The following is a 25753-nucleotide window of genomic DNA, read 5'->3' as shown; positions in this document are numbered from 1 at the left end:
TCCTCCAAAGCCCGCCCAAAGCTGCGGCTGTCACTCAACGCCAACACGTGCGTCACGTGGCCCGAGCTGAGCCGGGGGGGGTGGGGGGGCCCATCTTCAAAGCCACGCCTCCAATGGCTTGACTAGTCCACGGGGGTTGCCTTCTGAAAAGGGATGACGCAGGAGCTACCTCCTGTTAGTTATAAGTTGTCGTTCCTCGTGAGTGACAGGCCCAGTTTCGATGCCTAATGCATGCAAATAAAACCATCCCCAAAATGATACTCCCATCTGGGATTCTGTAGGATTGTTCCTGAGAAGAGCCACGCCTGATCTTTTCACCACTTCCAGGCAGAGTTCAGTAAAAACGAATTTAGCCAAATGCCTGACAGTAAGTACTCAAGAAACAGTTGACTGGACAACTCTTCCATTTCATCTTTGCGTATCTGAACTCTCAAGCGCGGGAATGCACCTAAGCCCAGAGCCTCTCCAGACCATAGGACATCAGTCAAAGACTGCTCAAGAATTATTTTTGTACTTGGCCCCAACTCCAGATCATAGCAATTTATACATGCCATCTCTGTTTCAGAGAGAGTTTATTTTCAGCTGCCAAGGCACCCACTTTTTGCCAAGCCTTCAGTCAAATAATGTCTCCTGAAGAAAAAGAAAAGAGAATGACTTAACTATCAGGGTTTTATTTGAAAGGAAGCATGATTATATAGATTTTTTTGTCCATTTCAAAGTGTCAGTAACTGTTAAAGAGATACAGTTAAATAGCTGGTCACCTGTTAAAGATTCTTCCATCTTTGACAGGGGAGGGATTTGAGGACCGTTCATTTAACGATTTTTTATTAAATGTATACTTGGCCTGCTGGCAATGAGAAAATGGACTGGATACATTCAAGATGTTTGCCTTCAAGGAGTTTACAGTCTAGTGAGAGTGAGAAAGACAGACAATCTGGGAACGTTGAGCATAAGTCTCTGGAATATTCCCACCATCATATAACAGGCATTCTTTAACATTTTGGATGTTATTTTTCTCATCTTTCCACTGAACAAAATTGGTTCAAGCCTTTAATCTCTGCTGTGTACTGAATGTGGAAAATGTCAGCAAGTAATCCTAACAATTCTCCAGTTAGTACAGGCTTATGTGGTTAGGGAGTAGCTCCAATACTGAGCACAAATGTCACTCTTCTACACCCACTTTTTCTGTCCGCCATTGTCGTGTGCACAATGAACAGGTTTCTATTATAGCAGATATGGTGCTTCCTTACCCAAATTTATTTACCTATCTACTACACCACGAAGACCGCTTTTCATTTGTATCTCTCTCAATCTACTCATTTGTCTTCGTATATGCAGCAATATCACAGTATTTAGTGATTAGAAGGTATTCAGTAAATTGTGCAACCATCACCACAGTCAACTTCAGAACATTTTTCTCACCTAGAAAGGATATCTCATACCCTTTGTCAGTCACTCCCCATCCATTAGACAAGCACTAACTCACTTTATGTCTTTAGATTTGCCTATTCTGGACATTTCACATGAATGCAATCATGCAATATGTAGTCTTTTCTGGCTGGCTTCCTTCACTTTGCATCATGTTTTCAAAGTTCATTTATCCATACATCAGTTGGTGGACATTTGAGTTGTTTCCACTTTTTGGCTATTAGGAATAATGCTTCTATGAACTTTCACAGGAAGCATTTATTTTGTCAAGATAACATTTTCATGGGTATATATACCTAGGAGTGGAATTGCTGTGTCATATGCTAATTCTATGTTTAACCTTTTGAGAAACTGCCAGACTGTTTTCCAAAGTGGCAGTACACTAGCAATGTGTGAAGGTCCTAATTTCTCCATAGTGCCTCTTATCTCCTTAGAACTTAAGTATATTAGAACTGATGGCTCTATTACTTGTCAGGGTATTTTTCATAAGCCATCTTGTATTATTATTTATCTTTGTTATGTATGTATCTGCAGGCTGCAGGCCCATTACCCTAACAGACTGTGACCTTCTGAGCCGAGAAACATGGTTCCTTGCCCTCAAGAGGATCAAGTTTGGAGAAAGATATCAACAATCAAATAGAGTAATAACAAGCACTGAAATCAAGTTTATTTTTAAAATATGGAGGAGGAGCACCTTATTCAACCTGCATTAAACAGGAAGTACTTCTCATAAAATGTAAAGCTCAAGATGAATCTTGAAGGATCAGTAGGAATTGGCCAAGCTAAGAAACAAAGTATGTTCCAGACAAAGGCATATGTACCTTGGTATGTATCTCCTTGCCTACGAACTGTGGAGGTAAGTATAGTGTGTAGGTAGGTATAGTGGAAGCAAAGGTGGTGATGTGTGGGAGTGTGGCAGGAGAAGTGGGAACTGTAGATAGGTCAAGATGGATGGAGATTAATGGATTATTTAAGCGAGGTTGGGGGGAATTACTTCAGCAGCAGTGCACGGGATGGATTATTAGATAGGGAACAGGTTTTTCTCTGGAAAAACAGAGAAGCCAGTGAGAAGACTGATAAAATAACTAGGATGAAGAATTATGGAAGCCTGAGTTGAGGTGGTAGGTAGCCATGAGATTGGCAAAAAGGATTTGAAAGCAAAAATATAGGCAAGAACTGACGATGTATTCCAGGTTTCCGATGCTATTCAAAGAGGTAGGGGATTCAGGAGGAAGGTGATACACTTGCTGATAAGAATAGTGAAACACCACAATTTACTACTATTGAAGTTGATATGCTGTTGCAGTCACCCACAGAAATGAGATGGATGCCCACCTAAAATTTGGTTCATATTTCAAGATTTCTGATACCATGCATGCACCAAGAGGGTGTAAGAAGGTTTATTAGTCACATAATGAGACTTTCTAGGAAGAGCAGTGCAGACTTCTCAAACAAGTCCAAAATGGCTGGGAGGGGGTGCAGGGAGGTTGGGAGAAAGACTGGCCCTTATGGTTTTTATGGTGGCTAGGGCCATGATACTGGGGTGAAAATTCCTACACAGGAGCCAGGGCTTGTGTGGCCTGAATTACCACTGGCACCAAAGAAGGGAGCACCCAGGCTTTCTTATCAGCCTGCCCAGATGTGGGGCAAGAGGGCATGATGAGGGCTTGAAAGTTGTCAACCGTTAAACATCAATTATGGAATCAAAGTCTTCATTACCTATGTTTAGGGTTAGGTTTCGTTTTGTTTTGTTTACTCCAGCAAGAAAATAATACAATTTTTATGTCTTTATGTGCTTTGAAAATGATTGTAGTGGACACTTGCCTTCTCAAAATTTGTTCCCCTCTTCCCATATTGTGCAGCACACACCTGAGCAGTTTGGGTCGAATTAACCTCACCCTTATCCCAAAGTTAATCCAATCAGGTTAATTCCGACCCATGATGTTCCCTTGGCCACAAATGGTTTGGGATTGAGCCCCAGTCTTAGAACTTTTGCCCCAAAATTGTGTGATGTGCCTCCCTTTCTCCCTCTTGATGTGAATGAGAAAGCATATGATCCTTGTTGCTGAAGGCAGTCATCTTTTGACCAAGAAAATGAAAGAGAAATGGAGCTGAAACCCTAATCAAATAAATAAAGATCTATACCATTGTATATAAGCAAAAGGATGTAAAGTACAAACTGTGAAATTTTTAAATAAGCATTTTTCTGGCCCCTTTCTCCACTGGTACTACATTGTTCCATTATGTGAGCCTTCAAATCAAATCAACATAGAGTTTGACTTTTTTTGCTACTGATCCTCAGTATTGAATACTGAGTAGTGTATTAAATGTTGGTTAAGTCGATTTGAATTTTAAATGTGCACATATGTGTTACTTACCTTACTTTATACTCTAATGGTTGTCAGTTGCCATAATCTAGAATTCGCACTTTAGATGTATTCAGCTCGCGTTTAATCAGAAAGTCTGCATTCCAAACATAGCAACAATAAATGCTTCTGGTATCATTATCTTCCATTAACACCTGAGGCTTTGCTAATCAATGGATCTTTTTTTTTTTTTTAAAGATTTTATTTATTTATTTGACAGAGAGAGACACAGTGAGGGAACACAAGCAGTGGGAGTGAGAGAGGAAGAAGCAGGCTTCCTGCAGAGCACAGAGCCCGATGTGGGGCTCGATCCCAGGACCCTGGGTTCATGACCTGAGCCGAAGGCAGACGCTTAACGACTGAGCCACCCAGGCGCCCCTGCTAATCAATGGATCTTATAAATGGGTTTTCTAAGTGAAACTATGGGTTTTCTCTTAGTGTAATGACTCTCATTGAGGAACAGTGGTGTTCATGATATATAGATTGAATAAAATATTTCAGAGATAGTCCCTATCTTGCATGACCAAGGTTATAAAAAGTAAACTCTGTAGTCTGCACTTTTAGGAACAGCACCATTCTGACCTCAGACAAAGATGTCTAAACTCCTAATACTCTTCAGTATGCCAAAGATGGAACAGTTTAATTTCTGCTTAACTAAAGGGAGAATCATGTTCATTATGGAGGTGACTGCAGACATCATGTTAATTATGGAGATAAGGAATAAATTATTTGTGCCTTTTCCTCCCCACTGCAAGTTCATATTTAGAATATTCCTAACACAGATGCTATTAAACTGAGATCTCAGGATGGGCCATTAAATTAAATTCAGACTGGCAGAGTATGAAGGGCTACTAGGAAAGAGAAATTCCAAGATACAAAAGTTGGACTACACATGGTCTCTGGCCATTGTCACTTGCATATAGAAGTAACCATAAGGAAATAGTTCAAAAACCTAATATGAATGGGAAAATATATTGTTAAATAAACCTCAAGCCTGACTGATAATAACTTGTGACTATTTAATCTGAAGACAATCCTCAGACTTCTATATTCAGCCTAATAGGAAATGAGCTGCCAAAATAGTGTGACCTCTTAAAAAGAGCATCTTCCCCAATGACCAGCTCAGATGGGGCCATAAAGGACACTGAGAGCAAAACAGTACCTGTCCAGAGAACCCATACCCCTGCCATCAGGAGTCCTCACTATTCCTGTCTGCAGAATATGACAAGGATCAGTGACTACTATGTAATGTTTCCAGATATACTCTTTTTTAAAAATATTTTTATTTATTTGACAGAGAGAGACACAGCGAGAGAGGGAACACCAGCAGAGGGAATGGGAGAGGGAGAAGCAGGCTTCCCGCGGAGCAAGGAGCCCGATGCAGGACTTGATCCCAGGACCCTGGGATCATGACCTGAGCAAAGGCAGACGCTTAATGACTGAGCCCCCCAGGAGCCCCCCAGATATACTCTCTATAATTGAAAGTTTTCATTGTAATTACTTTGTCCTTTCTCTTCCATTGCATTTTGCACTTGTTGGGAGTAGGTAACTTGTCACTGGTTGCTAGAACGTAAGGAACTCCAGATGAAGCTAAAACATTTTGGAGAGACAGAAAGAAGATGTTCAATAATTACAGTTACTAATTACAGTGTTTGGTCAGAAAAGGGTACACTAGGGGCGCCTGGGTGGCTCAGTTGGTTAAGCGACTGCCTTCGGCTCAGGTCATGATCCTGGAGTCCCGGGATCGAGTCCCGCATCGGGCTCCCTGCTCGGCAGGGAGTCTGCTTCTCCCTCGGACCCTCCCCCCTCTCATGTGCTCTCTTTCTCATTCTCTCTCTCAAATAAATAAATAAAATCCAAAAAAAAAAAAAGAAAAGGGTACACTACAGTGGACGTGGTAGTTGTTATCCAAACATGAATTTCACTCTTTCCCCATTGTGTAGTATACAGGTATATTGGGTGAGATTAGCCCTAAACTTTTCTAATGTTATTCCTGATCAGTTCAAGCCAGAAGTTACACCCAACCATGCCACAGTTAGGGGCGCAGTGGGCAGACCCAGTCCTAAGTCAATCATAGCATTACCCTAACCATAAGAATCAAGGATCATCCAACAAGCACAAAACTCAGGACCATTGTTCAGTGGTTGTTAGAAGGAACTCTCTATCTTCGTGAGGATGTAAGTGAAGAAGCATGTAATTCCTACTGCTTTTAACAGTCATCTTGTGACCATGAAGGAAAACAGTCTGAGGATAAAAGCAGATACAGATTGTAGAACAAAGCTGATATAATTCAGAGAAATGGAGCTGAAGCTTTGATTAAATCAGTTCTAAAGTTTCTCTCACCTCCATGGGACTTTTCATTTATCTAAACAATTTCCATTTATTATTTAATCCAGTTTGAATTAGGTTTTCCCAAGTGTTTTAACTCGTAGAAGGATTTTGTATCTCTAGCTTCATATTAAATGTCAGAAAATGAGTTGTCATTTTCCTAAAATGGAAAAGAACTTTTCTGCCTTCTTCCCTTTCCCTTTGTCAATGTTTTCATGCCAGAGTGAGATTGAAAATGATATACTGTCCCTGAGAGCAGTTCTTTAAGATTCATATGATACTCAGCTTTCACATTAAGCCAATGGAAACTACTTCAAATATGTATTTGTAACATTACATATAAAAGATGGAAAGAGTAAACTGTGAAAGTCTTTAATAAGCACCTTACTGCCCCCTCCTCTAATCAGGTCTCCTTTAAATTCTGTGCAGCATCTAACTCATTTATGAAATCTCCATTATATAGGAGATACATGATCCCTAACCTCACAATCATTTGCACATTGTCATTAGCTACCATTTTGGTTTGCACATTTTGGCTTGATTAATAACTGGGCAAGAATCATTCCCTTAATGTCTAAAAAGCTTTTGCAAAAAAAAAAAAATGCTTTTGTACAGCGAAGTAAACCATCAACAAATTGAAAAGGCAACCTACTGAATGGGAGAAGATATTTGCAAATGATATATCTAATAAAGAGTTAATATCCAAAATACATAAAGAACTTATACAACTGAACACAAAAAAAATATGATTGACAAATGAGCAGAGGACCTGATTATTTTTTCAAAGACATACAGATGTCCAACAGACATATGAAAAAGTGTTCAACATCACCAATCATCAGGGAAAATTGTGAATCAAAACTACAATCAAATATCACTTCACACCTATCAGAATGTCTAATATCAAAAAGATAAGAAATAACAAGTGTTGGTGAGGATGTGGAGAAAAGAAACCTTCATGCACTCTTGATGGGAAAGTAAATTGGTACAGCCACTGTGGAAAATAGTATGGAGGTTCCTCAAAAAGTTAAAAATAGAAGTACAATATAATCCAGCAATTCCACTTCTGGGTATCTGAAAAAAAAAAAAAACAAGAAACACTAATTTGAAAAGATATATGGAGCCCCACTTTGTTGCAGCATTATCTACAACAGCCAAGATGTGGAAACAACCTAAGTGTCCATAAAAAGATGAATGGATAAAGAAGATGTGATATACATATACAATGGAATATTACTCAACCATAAAAAAGAATGAGATCTTGCTATTTGCACCAACATGGATAGACTTAGAAGGCATTATGCTAAATAAAATAAGACAGAAAAAGACAAATATCATATGATTTCACTTACATATGGAATCTAAAAAACAAAACAGGAACACTCATAAATATAGAACACAAACTGGTGGTTGACAGAGGGTTGGGGGTGGGGAGATGGGCTAAATAGGTGAAGGAGATAAAGAGATACAAACTTGTAGTTATAAAATACGTAAGTTACGAGGATGTAAAGTACAGTATAGGAAATACAGCCAATAATATTATAGTAACTTTGTATGGTGACAGATGGTAACTAGACTTGTTCTGATTCTTTTGTAATGTACATAAATGTTCAATCGCTATGTTGTACACCTGAAACTAATATAATATTGTATGTCAACTATATGTCATTAAAAAATATGAACTGCTTCTATTATTATCTCAGTGCCTAACACACAAAAGAAGTCCCAAGCCAGAAAGAGACACAAAAGAAGCCATCATTTCATCCATATAATCATTACAATAAGTTGATAAAAACTAATTTACATGATCAGTTGCCTTTAACTATGATCTCTAAAAATAATTACTCAGAGACGGGGTGACTGTAGATGGAAAGCACATGTGTCCACTCTACTTCCTTTACTCTTCATTATATCCTTAAAAAAAAAAAGTCAGTGAAATTTAACCTCCTAAAAACATTAAAAATCAATGCTGGAATATTTTTTATAATTTGGATTAATTCTAACACCTAGATTATTCACATAATTCCCAGTGCTTACATGTCACATCTCTGGCTGCTAAACACTACTTTTTATGATGATATTGAAAAATCAAAAAGTGAGCTAGGTTTTGCGTCTATATTAAACCATTATATTGCTTTCTTAGAAGTTACTCTACCACTTTTGCAGATGGAGCAAGCAATACTCTGGGCAAAAAGCCATGCAAGAGCTGCTACAGCAAAGATAAATTGAGTTTAAATTAAACTTTTTCAAAAATTTTGGTGCATCACAAAATTAACATATCATGAGAAAACTCTGAAGTTTGAAAAATGGAGTTTAAAAGAACATGATGGAAGCCCACTCAGCATTCTCCTGAGAGTTTGATCACTCAAGTTGACCAGGAAAAGCCAAGTATTACATATGAACAGTGGAAGACTCTTCCATTTATTTTTCTTCAAGTCTTGGATATCAAATAATTCTAATGATAAAGAAAATTTTATGTCCTTATTCCAAACTTTAACCTAGCATAGGAGGGAAATATCATCCCAACATCTGAAAGAATGCCATTACATCTGCATTCTAACAGGAAGAAAAAAGGAAAGGAGGAAGGGAAGGTAATACCTCTTCTTTTTAAGTGGAGGGCACATAAGTGGAGTCTGACTCTGCCTGTGCATTTCTTGTATTGTCAATTCAGGAGTACTTGGCAGCAATGTAAATTATAAATAAATAAAAGACTAGTCAATTTTTGCTTTGATAATAATTTTCTAAGTTCAAAAGTATAGTTTTAAGAATATAAAGTTATAAGGATATTAAGGTACAGGGTGTATCAAACCTGCAGTGTCTAAATCTGTTTCTGGCAATAAGCCACAAACCCACTGCTTTTCGGGGGGAAAGGTGAATTCACTAAAAGCTAAGGCATTGTTTTGCCTGTTATTCATATTATAAGATTTTGTATGATTTTAAGATTGTAATACCTTTATCAGAATCTTTAAGATGTGTATCTTTTTTTTTTTTTTTGAGCGAGAGAGATATAACATGCACAGGGTGGGGGGAGAGGGTGAGGGAGAAACAGGCTCCCCACTGAGCAGGGAGCCCAATGCAGGGCTCAATCCCAACACCCTGGGATCATGACCTGAGCCAAAGGCAGATGCTTAACTGACTGAGCCACCCAGGTGCCCCATTAAGATGTGTATCTTAAACCCCAACATAATTATAATAGTTTGCCTAATTTTTCTACCAAAAGTTACAATGTAACAAATTTAATAATGCCTTTAGATAATAATACTACCTAAAGATTAAGCAACAATAAAATTAGCTTTTACCTTAACAAAGTTATTTTTTTTTGTAAAATTCGGTTATGAGATACCCCAAATCTAGGTTCTTATGAAAATACTTGATAATCAGGCTCCTGAGTAAAATATGGATTGTATGAATCCTGTTACAAGTATGAGCAATGTTTTCCAGTAAAATGTTATGAATCCTTGATGTCTATGTGATTATCTATTGCATACACAACATGTTCCCCAAGTTTATAATAGCATAAAGACTTATTGTTAACAATCTGTAGTGACATGAATATGCTTTACAATCACTACATGTAAGATAGATAGATAAATAGTTCCCAATTATATGTATATAAAATATACATGCATTGAGACTACCAGTCACTGTCTCTTTATAAAATTTCACTCCCCCATCAACCTCAACAAAATTATTCTCTGCTGATTGACTCTTCAGACCATTCTTGTGGTCTTCATTCCAATTCATAGAGTCTTCTTCCTTTACCCTCTCCTTCAATTAGCTGTCTGCAAGTTTCCATCCTTTGTTCTCTTCTCACTCAGATTTAGCCATTCTATGTGGGTAATTGTTTCTACTCTCCACAGACTTTGTCTCCTTAATACAAATGATTCTAGAATACACTGGTGTCTTCTGTATAAAGTCTTCTTGCTCAGTCTACATTAATACATCCTACATGTCCACAAAACTCATTCATATTATCCACCTTTGATACCATGGAAGTTTTTTTAACTCTGCAGCCCAGAATTATCTCTTGAGCTCCGTATACACTTTACAGCTGCCTACGGGATATGCACATAGATGTCCCACAGGCAAATTACATGTTCCAGAACAAACTCATTATCCATTCTCCACAAAACCTTTTTATTCAACCTTGCTTAATTGCTTTTGTACAATCTGCATTAGTTAGGACACTAAGTTTCAGCAATTTTAATGAAGCCTGGAAAATACTAATGGCTTAAACAAGAGAGGTCTTGATTTCTATCTCACATGCAAACATAAGCATAGTAACCCAGGGCTGGTATGATGGCTCCATAGAGATCCAACTGACCCTCCTTACATCTTGTTACTCTCCCATTTTTAACACATGGCTTTCTTCGTGTGGTCTAATTAACATGCTCCAGCTCCTGCCATTACATCTGCATTCTAACTGGAAGAAAAAAGGAAAGGAGGAAGGGAAGGTAATACCTCTACTTTTTAAGTGGAGGGCACAGAAAACATACATTTCATTTCAGTTCACATCCCATTGACTAGAACTTTGCCACATAGCCATGCTTAGCTACAAGGGAAGCTGAGAAATGCCCTCTTCAGCTGGGCAGTTTTTGTGACCTGCTGAAACTCAGGGATTCTATTACAAAAGAGGAGGGGGATAATCTATACTGGAAAACAACCATCAATCCCTCTTTCATCCAGTACGGTAAGAAACCCTTTAACCCTCTCTCCTCTATTTCATTACTGCTACTGCTTGTTAATATGTATTTATTCTTCCCATGTGAATGTACACTGGATGGTTTCTGATCCTGTAATCTGAATGAGTTAGGAAAAAATGCATTCACCAAACCATTGGCTACCTTCTGTGTACCTAAGGCTGTATTAATTCACTCTAACAAAGTGGCTTAACTCTAACAAAGATCTGGCATTATCAGTAGCTGCGATCAGATTGAGCTTGAGATGGTCTATGGTCATCTTCCAGGACCCATCCAGTGGGGACCACCACTCATGCATCCTTTAGATCCAGGGTCAGCAAATTTTTCTGTAAAGAACCAGATATTTAATAGTTAGGCTTTGCGGGCCATGCAGTCTCTGTTGCAGCCAGTGAACCCACTATAAGCTAAACCTTGGACAGAACTCCCATGTTTTTAACTGCCTTTCATATGTTTCTATTCTAATTGGGGGGCCCTGATGATGTGTTAGGCTGCCTGGTATCAGGAAGTCAACTAAGACTCAGTGTCCAACTATTTTTGAAATGTTTGGGTACATATTTTCCTGAGTAAATAGACTTTGATCTCTTTTGGGAAAAACTATGGGAATCATAACCAGGTGTATTTGCCATGGTATAACAGGGTTCATTTCCATGGGGACCTAGCCATTTTGATTAATGGATTCTGGGTCTGAAAACTGACTCAGATCCATAACCTGGGCTAGGGATTATGATACTTACATTGTGGTGGCCACTCAGCCTCCCAGGTATCCATCCTTGATTTCTTCCACAAGTACATGCTGAGTGATTCCACTGTTACTGCCCATCTATTCGCCCCTAGGGTTGTCACATTCTATTAACATTTTCCATAACCCTGTGAGTCCTGGCTGCCATTCTGACCTTGTTGGTCATTGGAATCATTGAAAACCTCTGACTTCTGGCAGTTAAGTGCCACTTCCTGGCTTCTTTGTTTCAGAGTCCAATCATCTCCTTTGCCATCAGTGAGTCAAGTTCTATAATGAACTCTCCTACTATCAACTCTGGCATCACCAATCTACTGTTTAGAGATGCTGGTGCTTTTCTCACCAGCATATTCTTTATGGCCTTGGTAAGTTGCATGTCCAATGGGTCTTCCCATGGAACATATTCATACTGCCGGCCATATTTGTGTATCCATTCCAGCCTGCCTATTTTCCTGAGCCTTTACCCCCTTTACCACCCTTCCGTCATGGCAATCTTAGCATTTCAATTTTGCTTAACATGGACCATCTGTCTTGGTTGGCATTTAACCGTCTTTGTAATTCAGCCACTCTGACTATAAAGTCTTGGTCTTGGTCCTGAGCTTTCTGCAGCCTCTCCTTGCAGGAAATGAGAGCTTCTTTGTATGCAACCAAAGAGGCCTCCTTAACTTTCCACCCAGTTTTTTATCATTATCCTTCTGTAGAGCTGCTTAACAATAGCCATCCAATCTTATTATCTTTCTAAGCTACTATATTCTCCATACATCTCAAATAGCTGATTCATTTGCACAATTCACCAACTGAAAATTTTAACAACTGGACCTCGTGCCAAGGGCTCTCTGTGTTCCATGTACCACCACTGATAAGGTTTTTATTGCCAGAAGGCAAGGAATGGCTCAGGCCAAAATCCTATCTTATCTCTCTTGGACAACTTTTAGTACTAAATGTATCAGGTTGCATCCTCAGGAAGCATAAGCTGGGATAGAATTTATTATTATAGAATTATTAGGGGTCATACCTTAATAAGAAGAGAAAAGGAAGCAGGATTGGGCAGAGGGAGAAGATTAACTGTGATGAAGACATAATAGAGCTTCAGCCAACCCAAAAGGAAGCTCTGGAACAAATATGCCTTTCAGAGTTCTCCATCAAATCAAAATGACCAGATCTTTGTAATACCACTTCTCTCAGTCACAGATGCAGATTGCCCTGGGAAGGGTACAACCTTTGGAAAGACAGCTCTCCGCACCTGAGCATATCCTAAAAGAGCTGACAGCTATAGATTTCTAGCTGTACTTCCTACAGTTGAGAAGTCCTCCTTGAAAGAAAACCTGGTAGTGCATCTCTGTATCTAGCACATTCAACCACTTACAATTTTCTCCAATGGCTGAAGCATTCTCGTCCTTGTGCCTTTGAACATGCTGTTTCCTCTTCCAAGCATACTCTTCCTCCTCAGAAATCTGAAATTTTCAGGCTATATTAGTTGCTCATTCTCTGAAGACTGATCACATATTATTTATGCCATTATTATAGCCATTCTCAAGCTATATTTTTATATATTATTTTTATATGTTTATATTTTATATGTATATTTTATATATTCATATCTCAATAATTTACTTACACCTTTGCCAATATTTTGTGAACTCTTTGAAGATAAGGATTATTTGTTTCATTTTTATATCCTTAACATCTAAAACAATGTCTTTCACAAAAGAAATAATTAAATAAACATTTCCTAAATAAATGAGAAACTGTTTTTACCTTATCCATTTTCCTATCTCCTATGTAAAAATTAGGCCCCAAAATATTTAACTCTTTTATTTCTCTATTGCATTTTTACACTATTTTATTTTATTTTATTTCATTTATTTTATTTTTGAGAGAGAGCCCAAGTTAGAGGAATCAGGGGTGGGGGGGGTAGGTCAGAGGGAGAGGGAGAGAGAGAGAATCTTAGGCAGGCTCTATGCTCAGCATGGAGCCTGATGTGGGGCTCTATCTCAGAACCCTGAAATCACAACTTGAGCTGAAATCAAGAGTCCAACGTTTAACTGACTGAGCCACCCAGGCACCCCATTTTTACACAATTTTAAATTAATGACAGACTAGGTAGTAACATTAGAATCTAGATACTCAGTTCAGGCTAATTCCCCCAGCCTTGCATTCATATATTTTACTGACTGAGAGACATTTTCTTCCGACTGCCTCAGGACATCGCAGACTCTACATACCAATATGCTCAAAAGGGCATGCATGAATTTTTTTTATCCCCAAACCTGCTTTTTCTTCTGGACTTTCTGTCTTCTTTGATCGTGCTGCATAGTACCACAGGTAGAAAACTGAGAGCTTCCCAAAACTCCTTTTGCCTTCATTGTTACTGTTCACCAAATTCTGATCACTTAACTTTTTAAATAGTTTCAGCTATATCTTCTTTCTGTCTTCTCCATTCTAATATTTATGGCAATTCAGGTATTCCTCCAGTTTTCTGGACAAATTCTTAGGTGGTCTCCCTGTCTTCTGTCTTACTACTTTAAAATCCATGCTCCACCACACTTCTCCAAATAACGTCATACTAAGTGGTGAGTGACTCAAAGCTTTCCCACTAAGATGAGAAACAAGGCAAAGATGTCCTCTCCAACCACTGCTTTTCAACATACACTGAAAGTCCTAGTTAATGCAATAAGACAAGAAAAAGACACAGATTGGTAAGTAAGAAATAAAACTGTCTTTTCAGGTGACATGATTGTCTACATAGAAAATCTGAATGAATCAACAAAGACTCCTGAACTAATAAGTGAATATAGCAAGGTTGCAAGATACAAGGTTAATATACAAAAGTCAATCGCATTCTTATATACCAGCAATATACAAGTAGAATTTGACATTAAAAATACATTTATCATTTATTTTATCACCCCTTCAAATGAAATACTTAAATATAAATCTAGCAAAATATGTACAAGATTTATATGAAGAAAACTACAAAACTCTGATGAAAGATATCAATAAACTAAATAGATGGAGATATATTCCATGTTCGTGGATGAAAAAACTCAATATTGTCAAGATGTAAGTTCTTCCCAACTTAATCTATAGACTCAATGCAATTTCAGTCAAAATCCCAGCAAGTTATTTTGTGGATATTGACAAACTGAATCTAAAGTTTATATGGAGAGGCAGAACACCCAGAATAGCCAACTTAATATGGAAGGATAACAAAGTTGGAGGACTGATGGTACCCGGTTTCAAGACCTATTGTAAAGCTACAGTAATTAGGACAGAAGAGTATCGGTGAAAGATGAGAAAAACAAATCAATGGAACAGAATGGAGCCTGGAAATAGACCCACATAAATATATTCAACTGATCTTTGACAAGAGCAAAGGCAATACAATGGAGCAAAAACAGCTTTTCAACAAATAATACTGGAACAACTGAACATCCAGCAAAAAAATGAACTGAGACACAGACTTTACACCCTGCACACACACAAAATTAACTCAAAATGGACCATAGACCTAAGTGTGAAATGCAAAACTATAACCCCCTAGAAGACAACATAGGTGACCTTGGGTATGGTGATGACTTTTTAAATACAACACCAAAGGCATGATCCATGAAATAAATACTGTAAATCTGGAATTCATGAAAATTAAAAACTTCTACTCTGCAAAAGATAGTATCAAGAGAATGAGATGACAAGCCACAGTCTGAGAAAACATTTGCAAAAGACACTCTGATAAAGAACTGTTATCCAAAACATACAATGAACTATTAAAACTCAACAATAAGAAAATGAGCAACTCAATTAAAAAACATGACCCAAAGAAGATGGCAAATAAGAATATGAAAAGATCTTCAACCTCATATGTCATTAGGGAATTGTAAATTAAAACAATGAGATACCACTACATGCCTATTACAATAGCCAAAATCCAAAACACTGATGAAACCAAATGCTGGTGAGGATGTAGAGCAAGAGGAACTCTCATTCATTGCTGGTGGGAATGCAAAATAAGGCAGCCACTTTGGAAGACAGTTTGGCCGTTTCTTACAAAACTAAACATACTCTTACCATACATTCTAGCAACCACGCTCCTTGGTATTTGTCCAAATGAAGTGAAAACTTATGTCCACACAAAAAAACTTGCATACAGATATTTATAGCAACTTTATTGACAATTGCTAAAACTTGGAAGTAACCATGATATCTTTTAGAAGGTGAGTAGATAAATAAGTAAACTCTGTATGTTACTATAATGGTGGATACATGTCATTATACATTTGTCAAAACACATAAAATTTATAACACCAAGAGTGACTAATATAAACTATGGACTTTGGGTATAATGATGTGTCAATGTAGGTTTACTGATTATAACAAATATACCACTCTGGTATGAGATGTTGATAGGAGGGAGGTTATGCATGTGTGGAGACAAGGAGATATGGGAACTCCATGTCGTTCCACTCAATTTTCCTATGATTCTAAAACAGCTCTAAAAAATAAAGTTTATTATTATTTTTTTAAATTGGAGAGCCCTGGGGTGCCTGAGTGGCTCAGCAGGTGAAGCGTCTGACTCTTGATTTCGGCTTACATCATGATCTCAGGGTCATGAGATGGAGCCCCACCAGCCCCATGAGGGGAGATTCTCTCTCTCCCTCTGCTCCTCCCCTCCCATGTACACACTCTCTCTCTCTATCAAAAAAAAATTAAATTAAATTAAATCGGAAAGCTCTATATGAAGAAAAGGTATCAACATCATAAATGGCATCATAATAATCAAAGTCATTTTTAAATAAGTCTTTTAAATTCTATGACCATGGTGGTTCTTTTTCACTTTTTGGTTGGTATCCATTAAAAACAAATAATTATAAGAAAAAGCAAAAGAAGAACTTTATATAATAGATTGTAAGATTGTATTGATTCATATACAATGCTATCAGTTTCCCTACTTGATTTATAAATATTTATTTTAGAAAGTAGACTTACTACAATGCAAAATATAGGATATATCCTGTTTGATTACACGGTCACTACACACAGAGTTGGTAGTTATTTAATCAAAGCCTGAGTAACATTATTTCTGTGATGAAAAACAAACTTTATTTATACCATTTCTCCTCATGGTACTTTTTCAGTTACATAATATACAACAGCACAAAGATTGGGTTTAAATACATATTACATATATAATTAATATTTAAAGTTTTAAAACAATTGTTCACCAGTGTATGATATCATTGGAAACATAAAATTTTGGAGGTTAAAGGAACTTATATGCTATTTTATTTAAACTTCTCTCTGAATTCAGGAATCCCTTTACCCACATTTAAGCAACAACTCAGCAGAAACCAGTGTAAAACCTCCCACAGAATGGTTTTTTTTTTTACTTGAAAGTAAAATAAATTAACAATAAGTAAAAACTTGTTTACTGACTTTGCATGTAAACAGCCTCAGAAAATGAAAAGATTGAGAGTCAAAAAAGGATTTTAGTTCAAGTCTAATGTAAACTTTAACTACATAATAAAGAACATAAGGAAAAATTACACTTTTATTTTAGAAGGTTAGAATATGCTTCTAAAGCAAGGTCAGTTTCTTGGAGTTTGAAGAGTCAAAATTTTTATTAAAGGGAAATTTTCTTGTTTAAACATTAGCATGCCATAAAACAAGATGCCACTTATTCCATGTTTCTGCAAGTCTTTTTCCTTCTTCTTCAGAAAGGAAATTTCCACTTATTTGAAGATTGCCCATTACTGGTATCACTCATACAAAATGTAGTTGCCTAAAGTTGAGAATAGGACAAGAAAATAACAAACGTCATTGAATACAAACAGTAAATACAGTTGATTGCAGAAGCCAATGAAACACTTCATTGGTCACTGGGTTATTTGTATCCTTTCTAGAATATGAGTTTTGAGCAGTTCCATGTCTGTTCTGAAACTTTTAATTATCCCTTTAGTCATGGATGGTATTTGGTCAGGTGGTAATGAATAAATGAGTATCACCCAGCATGGTAGTATTAATATGGTCAAAAGCCAGATATACACTTGTGGTCCTTCCAAGTCAAACAGTACTTCTAGTGCTGTTAAGTTGGTTATTTGGTTTTTGGCCTTCTCTTTAAGAATGAGAAAGCTCTATATTTTTATATATAAAATAAGACTTGTTAATGAGAACATAGAATTTAGCATGGCAATTACTAGGAGTCCATTTTCCTTACAAACTGAGGAGAATATTTTTTATCATTATTTTCACTCAATGCTTTGGCGATATTTGAAGATGCAGGGAAATGTCGTGGTGGAAGTAATAGTTTTTTTTTTTTTTTAAATTCTTGGTTTAGTAAGACTCATTACAACGATTCTGGATCCATTTTTGGCTAAGTGAGGAGGAAAGTTTTACCAGCTGATGGCCGTTTGATGACCTACATGGAAAGAATTGGTAGACTCAGGAGAGCACAATTGAGAGAAGTGATCACATCACAAAATGTGACATCATTCTTTGGCACCAGCTGGCATCCTGGACATGGAGAATGAGTTATACTCTCAACCCTAAATTTTCCCCTCTAGATTACCCTTGTGGCTCACCAGAGGGCAGTGTGCAGTAATCAGCTCTACTACCTCCTATATTGGATGTTTCCTTTGGAACAGCCAATGTCAAATCATTAGAAACAGAAAACAGGCAAGATAATAGATTATGAGGAAGTTGTTTTGTTAGATTTGTTGTATCTGTGCCCCCTACATGGAATTCTTAATATTGAGAAATTAATCAACCACCACATGAGATAGAACTTTTTTTTTTTGAGATAGAACTTTTTAAAATAAGTTTCCAGTAAACCCTGTGTTACAGTTTCAAATTTATGACAATAGTTTTGGAATTATTAAACTCAGTTCTCCTCTTTAGACTTACAAATGCATAATATTATTCAAAGGTGAATAAATTTCCTTCCTTAACACATCTCACACCTGTAATCTCAAGGGTTTTCAATTAATTAAATAATTCAGTTGAATACTTACTGAACAATTGGAGTGTGGGATATAACAAGATAAAGCACCTATAAAGCCTGCTCAAAAGGAGCTTGAAATCTATCAAGGGATTAAAGTGTAAATGAAAAATTAAAGACATGATCAAAATTATACAAAGTGGGAGATACATATAAAGTGCTATGAAAATTCAGAGGATGGAGATATGAAGGCTTTTAGGAAGGGTTCAGAATCTGAGCTGAGTCTTGCAACTGAGGCAAAACTCTTAGACAATTGAAAGTGATAAAAGCACATCCTAGATAAAGGAAACATTATGGATATAGTGGGTTAAAGGACCTAGGAGCTCAGAGAATATAAGAGATAGTAGTAGAAGCAATGCGGGCGCTTGGGTGGCTCAGTTGGTTAAGCGACTGCCTTCGGCTCAGGTCATGATCCTGGAGTCCCGGGATCGAGTCCCGCATCGGGCTCCCTGCTCAGCAGGGAGTCTGCTTCTCCCTCTGACCCTCCTGCCTCTCATGCTCTCTGTCTCTCATTCTCTCTCTCTCAAATAAATAAATAAATAAAATCTAAAAAAGAAACAATGCTAGAGAGCTATGTTGTGAATAGATCCTTGAGAGTATTGAATATCAAGATAGGATACTCCAAAAACTAAGCTGACAATGGGAAGTTGTAGGAGCAGAACATCAGCATTTGAGCTGTATACTGAGAAAATTGATCTGACAGTATTGTGTAGGATGGATTAGATAAGTAAGAATCCAAAGGTAGGGAGTTGAGTTAGAAGGCGATTTCAATAATCCTGCATACTTTGAGATTGAAAATGAGGCAAGCAAGAGGGTCTGTAAATGTAAAACTGGTATGAGTAAAAACTAAGAAGATGGGGTGGAGTAAAGAGAAAAAGAAGTCAAAACAAGAGTTTGAGATTTTGAGCTGAAGTGGGAGGATGGTGACTTCATTCACTGAAATACAGGACCCAGGAAAAGCAGGTTTGGGAAATAAATTGATATATTACCAAAAACATTAAATAGAATATCCTAGTTAAAATCTTTATTAAGTTAGGGGTGCGTGGGTGGCTCAGTCAGTTAAGCATTTGACTTCAGCCCAGATCATAATCTCAGGGTCCTGGGATGGAGCCCCTCGTGGAGCCCCTCATAGGGCTCCTTGCTCAATGGGAAGTCTGCTTCTCCCTCTTCTTCTGCCCCTCCCCCCCACTGCTCATGCTCTCTCTCTCTCAAATAAATAAATAAAATCTTAAAAAGAAATCTTTATGAAGCTAAATACTCTTGTTTTTCCAAATTAATTCAGATGAATTTGGAGGACTCATTACTCTTGAAACACCAAAAGTCTACTCAAGCAATAAATGTTTGTTTATCAAAATGTTTTGAAGTTTTGGGGACTCCTGGGTGGCTCAGGCAGTTAAGCAGCTGCCTTCAGCTCTGGTCATGATCCCAAGGTCCTGGAGTCGAGCCCTGCATTGGGCTCCCCACTCAGCGGGGAGCCTGCTTCCCTCTCTCTCTGCTGCTCCCCTCTCTCTCTGCTGCTCCCCCTGCTTGTACTATCTCTCTCTTTCTCTGTCAAATAAATAAATAAATAAATAAATAAATAAATAAAATCTTTAAAGTGTTTTTAATTTTTTAATGTGAAATTTTAAGAGTTTATTGAGCCCTCAGGGTTAACAGACTTACATTATATCATTGTGTTATATGGGAGGAACTTCAAGCTGTTCTTCCACCACTGAGGAAAATAAGGTTTGTTAAACTTTATTGTGGCTAAAAATTTAAGAATACCCTAATTTTACCAAATGGTGAATTTGTGCTTAATAAAAAGGAAAGAATTGCAGGCTTTCACTGATGCAGTCCTGTTCTGTGCATTTTTTCTTTCTAATAAAAAAATATGATAGAACATTTAAAGGAATCAATAATAATCTTGATGAAGAAACAAAGAGAACTAAATATGACTTCCTTTAATATTTTTAAATGTTTTTTTTCTGTATTAACTGAAAAGCCTATGGTGGAGTCTAATTTGCCCAAATACATTGTAATATTTTTGCCCAACTTGGTTGACAGTTACAAAACCAGGAGAGGAAGCTGTGAAAGAAACTTTTCCAGTTGAAGCATCTGCTTTTGTTACAGATTTTTCAATCAATCGTACAGGAAGTTTTGTAGTTGCCTTGATTTCATCTGTTAGTTTTTCCTACTCAAATAAAATGACATCATAAGTGTCATGGACTTCTTTCTTAGCCACTAAAAAAAATCCTAGTAGTAAATTTCCCACACTTGAGTTCCATATTCCTATCTTTGACTCTTGACCCCTTGAAACACCTGCTAATCAAATAGCTCTTGTCCATACTTGGACCCTACAGCTTTAAATTTTTTTCCATGTCAACCACAAAGGAGTGTTTCACATGTTAACCATGTCCTCTCCACCCAGCTCTCATGCTTATATAATTTAAAACAAAAATGAGCCTTTTATCTTGATGGAATATTGTACATGATATTTCTTAGTGTATGTCTGGTCAAGTTAGAGCTGCAAGGCTTTATGCTATTCTTATCACCACTTTGCTTCGTCACCTCCATGCACTAAGTCACTGTAGGAAGCCCTTTGAATTCATACCACCAGGGCTTCAGGTGAACTTTTTAGAAATTGACACCACCACATTTTGTTATGATCGCCCCTTTTGCTGCTTATATACCCCCAACTGGAATGTAAGCCATATGAGGGGAAGGATGGTGTCTGGTTTAAAAAGCACACTGAGCACCCTGGCTTGTTAGAAAACAAGGAGGGAGTGGAAAACTCCACTAGTTCCAAGACTTTTGGCAATGGGAAAGGTCACAATATTGGCTGGTATTCTGCTAAAGGGGTAAAAAGGGAGGTAACCAGGAAATGAGATTATAGTTATTATCCAAGGATCAGAAAGCGTAAGAGAATTAAACATCTCTGGTCTCCCCTTTTATAGATAACTCTCCAATATATCTTTGTATATGCATATAATTAGTTAATTGTGATGAAATACACATAAAATTTACTATCTTAACCATTTTTAAGTGTACCATTCAGTGGCATTACATACATTCACATTGTTGTGCAACCATCACCATCATTTATCTCTAGATCTCTTTTCATCTTACAAAACTGAAACTTTGTACCAATTAAACAACAAATCTCCATTACCTCCTCCCTGCAGAAACTAGAAATGACCATTTTCTGTCTGGATGAATCTGGCCACTCTAGGTAACTAACTTATAGAAGTGGAATCAACTATTTGTTTCTTTGTGACTGGCTTCTTTCACATAACATAATGTTCTCAAGGTTTACCCATGTTTTAGCATGTTTCAAAACTTCCTTTCCTTTTTAAGGCTGAATAATAGTCTATTGAATGTATATACCACACTCTGTGTATCAATTCATCTGTCAGGGGACACTTGGGTTGTTTCCAATCACTATTGTGATTAATAGTGCTGTGAACACGGCTATACAAATATCTCTTCAAGAAGTGCTTTCCATTCTTTTGGATACAGACCCAGAAATAGAATTGCTGGATGATATGATAATTCTATTTTTAATTTTCTGAGGAAGCTCCATACTGTCTTTCATACAACTGTACCACTTTTATTCTCACAGTGCAGAAGGGTTCCAATTTCTCTATATCTTTGCAAACACTTGTTATTTTTTGTTGGTTTGATAGTAGCCACCCTAATGGGTGTGAGGTAGTATCTCATATGGATTTAATGTGCATTTCCCTCATGATTAGTGATTTTGAGCATCTCCTCGTATGCTTATTGGCCATTGGTATAGCTTCTTCGGAGAAATATCTTTTGAGTCTTTTGCCCATTGTCATCCTGGGTTCTTCAGGGTTTTTTGTTGTTGAGCTGTTGTTCTTTTTTTTTTTTTTTTAAAGATTTTATTTATTTGAGAGAGAGAGAATGAGAGACAGAGAGCACGAGAGGGAAGAGGGCAGAGGGAGAAGCAGACCCCCTGCTGAGCAGGGAGCGGGATGCGGGACTCGATCCCGGGACTCCAGGATCATGACCTGAGCCCAAGGCAGTCGCTTAACCAACTGAGCCACCCAGGCGCCCGAGCTGTTGTTCTTTACACATCCTAAATATTAACCCCTTGTGAGATACATGATTTGCAAATATTTTCTCCCATTCTGTAAGTTACCTTTTCACTCTCTTTATCATGTCTTTTGATGCACAGTAGTATGATGTAGTTTACACACTATTTTATGTAGTCCAAGTCATCTACTTTTTCTTTTGCTGCCTGTGCATTTAGTGTCATGCCTAAGAAATCATTGACATAGCCAATGTCCTAAAGACTTTCTCCTATGTTTTTTTCTAAGGGCTTTATCGTTTTAACTCTTCACATGTAGGTTTTTGATCCATTCTGAGTTCATGTTTGTATATGATGTAAGATAAAAGTCCAACTGTATTCTTTTTGTATGTGTCTTGCCAGTTATCTCAACACCGTTTGTTGAAAAGACTGTCATTTTCCCCATTAAATGGTCATGGCACCCTTGTGAAAAATCATTTGGCCATATAAGGAAAGGTTTAGTTCTGAAGTTTTCATTCTATCCCATTTGTCTATGTATCTGTTTTTATGCCACTACTACACTGTTTTAATTACCATGGCTTTGTAGTAAGTTTTGAAATCAGGAAGTGTGAGACATCCAACTTTGTTCTTCCTTTTGTTTTGGTTATTCAGGGTCCCTTGAGATTCCATGTAAATTTTAGGGTTTTTTTCCCTAATTCTTCAAAAAAATTGTTGGGATTTTGATAGGCTATTGATCATGTTGGGTAGGTAGGTCACTTTAGGTAGTATGGACATCTTAACAATATTAAGCCTTTTTTTTTTGTATTTTTTTTTATTTTATTATGTTATGTTAATCACCATACATTACATCATTAGTTTTTGATGGAGTGTTCCGTGATTCATTGTTTGCATATAACACCCAGTGCTCCATTCAGTACATGCCCTTTTTAATACCCATCACCAGGCTAACCCATCCCCCCACCCTTCTCCCCTCTAGAACCCTCAGTTTGTTTCTCAGAGTCCATAGTCTCTTAAGCCTTTCAATTTCAAATATATCTTTAAGGCTGAGAACAAGGACCATATCTAAAAAGCCCATTTATTTGGATGAAGGAATTGTAAACAATTTATTCTAGGCACCCAAAATGTCAAGCTCCAAGATGAGGGAGTAGAAATTGGAGTTGTCAATTAAAAAATTGAAACACAAGCAGTAGAGTTTACTAATCTGGTGTAAGAGACAACAAAAAATTTAAATACAGTTTTGTTATTATTAAATTCCTATGTATACTAGGTTTTATTTATGTGTTTTTTATTCTATTTCTATTGATCTATGTCTATGGTAACATGGTTGGCACCATATTACATTTTTAATTATTATAACTTTATCATTTGCTTTAATATTCATTAGGCCAATTATGCATTATTCTTTTCTCATAAATAATTTAATGTTGCTCATTATTTTTTCAAGAAAGCTTTATGACATTTTTATCAAGTTTAAAAAAAGTTCTGATGAGAATTTTCATTTAAATCATATTAGATATATGAGTTAATTTGAAGGCACTTGATATCTTCATAATATTGAATCTTCAACATCCAAGAATTAGGTACTTTCCATTTAGTCAAGATTTATCTCTCTATGAAAAGTTTTATTAATTTTGTTATGTACTTCCTACATATTGTTAAGTTTGGTATATTATATAATATATATTATATAAGTTTGATTAAGCATTGGATTTTGAATTTTATCTGTATTATATCAATCAGGGATCAACCAGGAACACAGAAGGCACTTCATGTAATCCAGGTACAAAGAGTTTAATATAGGAATTGGGTTTACACTTCTCTTTGAAGAGCAGGAGACACAAAGGTCAGGGAGTTCAAAAGTAAAGATTTCAGCCTGTAACACCACAGCAGGTGGTTCTCAAGAATTCTTGAGAAAGCCAGTATAAATCTCATTTTTGCTCATTTGTCAGTTTCCAACTGCCTCCAGAGAATAATGACCTTTCCTTCTCTTGTGCCCTATAAATCTCATGTCAGTGCTTCTTATTGGTAGTCTGTGGCTTCCCCTCTGCAATAAAAGGGTAGAGAAGTAATGCCAAGTGAACAACTATCCAGTCGAATTTAAGATCAGCATTATTGCAGTGAACATCTAATTTCTTTTAATGTGATAACTTATATGAATGGGTTTTACAGCATTAAGCCACATTTGAAAAAAAAAAACCTACCTCATTTTGGTGTATTTTGTCACATACTGTCAACTTTATTTTATTTTATTTTATTTTTTTTATATTTAATCATGAGAGACAGAGAGAGAGACAGAGGCAGAGGGAGAAGCAGGCTCCCCGCGGAGCAGGGAGCCCGATGCGGGACTAGATCCCAGGACCCTGGGATCATGACCTGAGCCGAAGGCAGACGCTTAACCGACTGAGCCACCCAGGCGTCCCCTGTCAACTTTAAAATTATTTTATTTAGTTGGGTTTTTTGTATTATATTTATAAAAGATTTCTGCAGTGATATTGTATTATGGTATCTTTGTTTGGTTTTGCTGCCAAGATTATATTTGCATTATAAAACAAATTGAGAACATTTCTATCTTTTCTTGTATTCTGAAAGAATTTAAATTTATCACATGGGAATTACCTATTGCTTGATAATTAGAAACAATTCACAAAAACTTCTGGGCCCAATACTCCTCCCCCAATTTTATGAGTCAGTACTGATCTGTGCTCTTCTCAATTTAACCAATATTAGAATAGAAATGAATAAACTTTTCAAAGCTGAAGAAACATGTACATTTGTAATGGAAATAGTTCAATAGCTGGATCAGGCTAAATTAATAAAAAATGGACATATTAGGATAAAAATTTTAAATTTCAAAGACAAAAGAAAATATTCTACAACATAGCAGCCAATCAACACAGATTGCCTGTAAAGGAGTAAAAATCAGATTGGCCTTGGGCTTGACTATAACACTGAAAAAGAGAGAACAATGTATCCTCCTTTCGAGAGAACATTTTGTTACCCAAAAGTTCTAAATTCAGCTAAATTGTTTTTTACATACAAGTCAACAGAAAGACGTTCTCATACATGCAGGGGCTCAGAAAGTGTACCATCTAAATTTTCTGAATGAAAACATTTTCAAAGATATGCTCCTGTCCAATGGGAAATGCATCAAAATGAACAATAAAAGAGAGAAGA

The 25753-nt window shown here is 36.9% G+C and overlaps 2 long non-coding RNA genes across 3 annotated transcripts in view; one reads left to right on the top strand and one right to left on the bottom strand.

Annotated features, from left to right (window-relative positions):
• The first annotated feature begins 3 nt into the window (after positions 1-3).
• Positions 4-9582, top strand: LOC145721753 (uncharacterized). Its single transcript, XR_014145621.1, has 2 exons — positions 4-367; positions 1963-9582. It is a non-coding gene; the product is annotated as an uncharacterized LOC145721753 (long non-coding RNA).
• The window catches only part of LOC145721754 (uncharacterized), a 135842-nt gene continuing 117152 nt past the window's right edge, over positions 7064-25753 (bottom strand). Inside the window, exons 4-5 of one of the 2 annotated variants that reach the window (XR_014145623.1) lie at positions 12925-13012; positions 7064-7196 (exon numbers count right to left, since the gene is read on the bottom strand). This is a non-coding gene — a long non-coding RNA (uncharacterized LOC145721754). Of the gene's footprint in view, positions 7197-11032; positions 11149-12924; positions 13013-25753 lie in introns of those variants that run through there. The other variant, XR_014145622.1, reaches the window with a different exon arrangement.

Source organism: Leptonychotes weddellii, chromosome 5 (assembly GCF_054177405.1).
Source record: "Leptonychotes weddellii isolate Sample4059 chromosome 5, ASM5417740v2, whole genome shotgun sequence".
NCBI classification, from domain to species: domain Eukaryota; kingdom Metazoa; phylum Chordata; class Mammalia; order Carnivora; family Phocidae; genus Leptonychotes; species Leptonychotes weddellii.
This window is presented reverse-complemented; position numbering and strand designations above follow the sequence as displayed.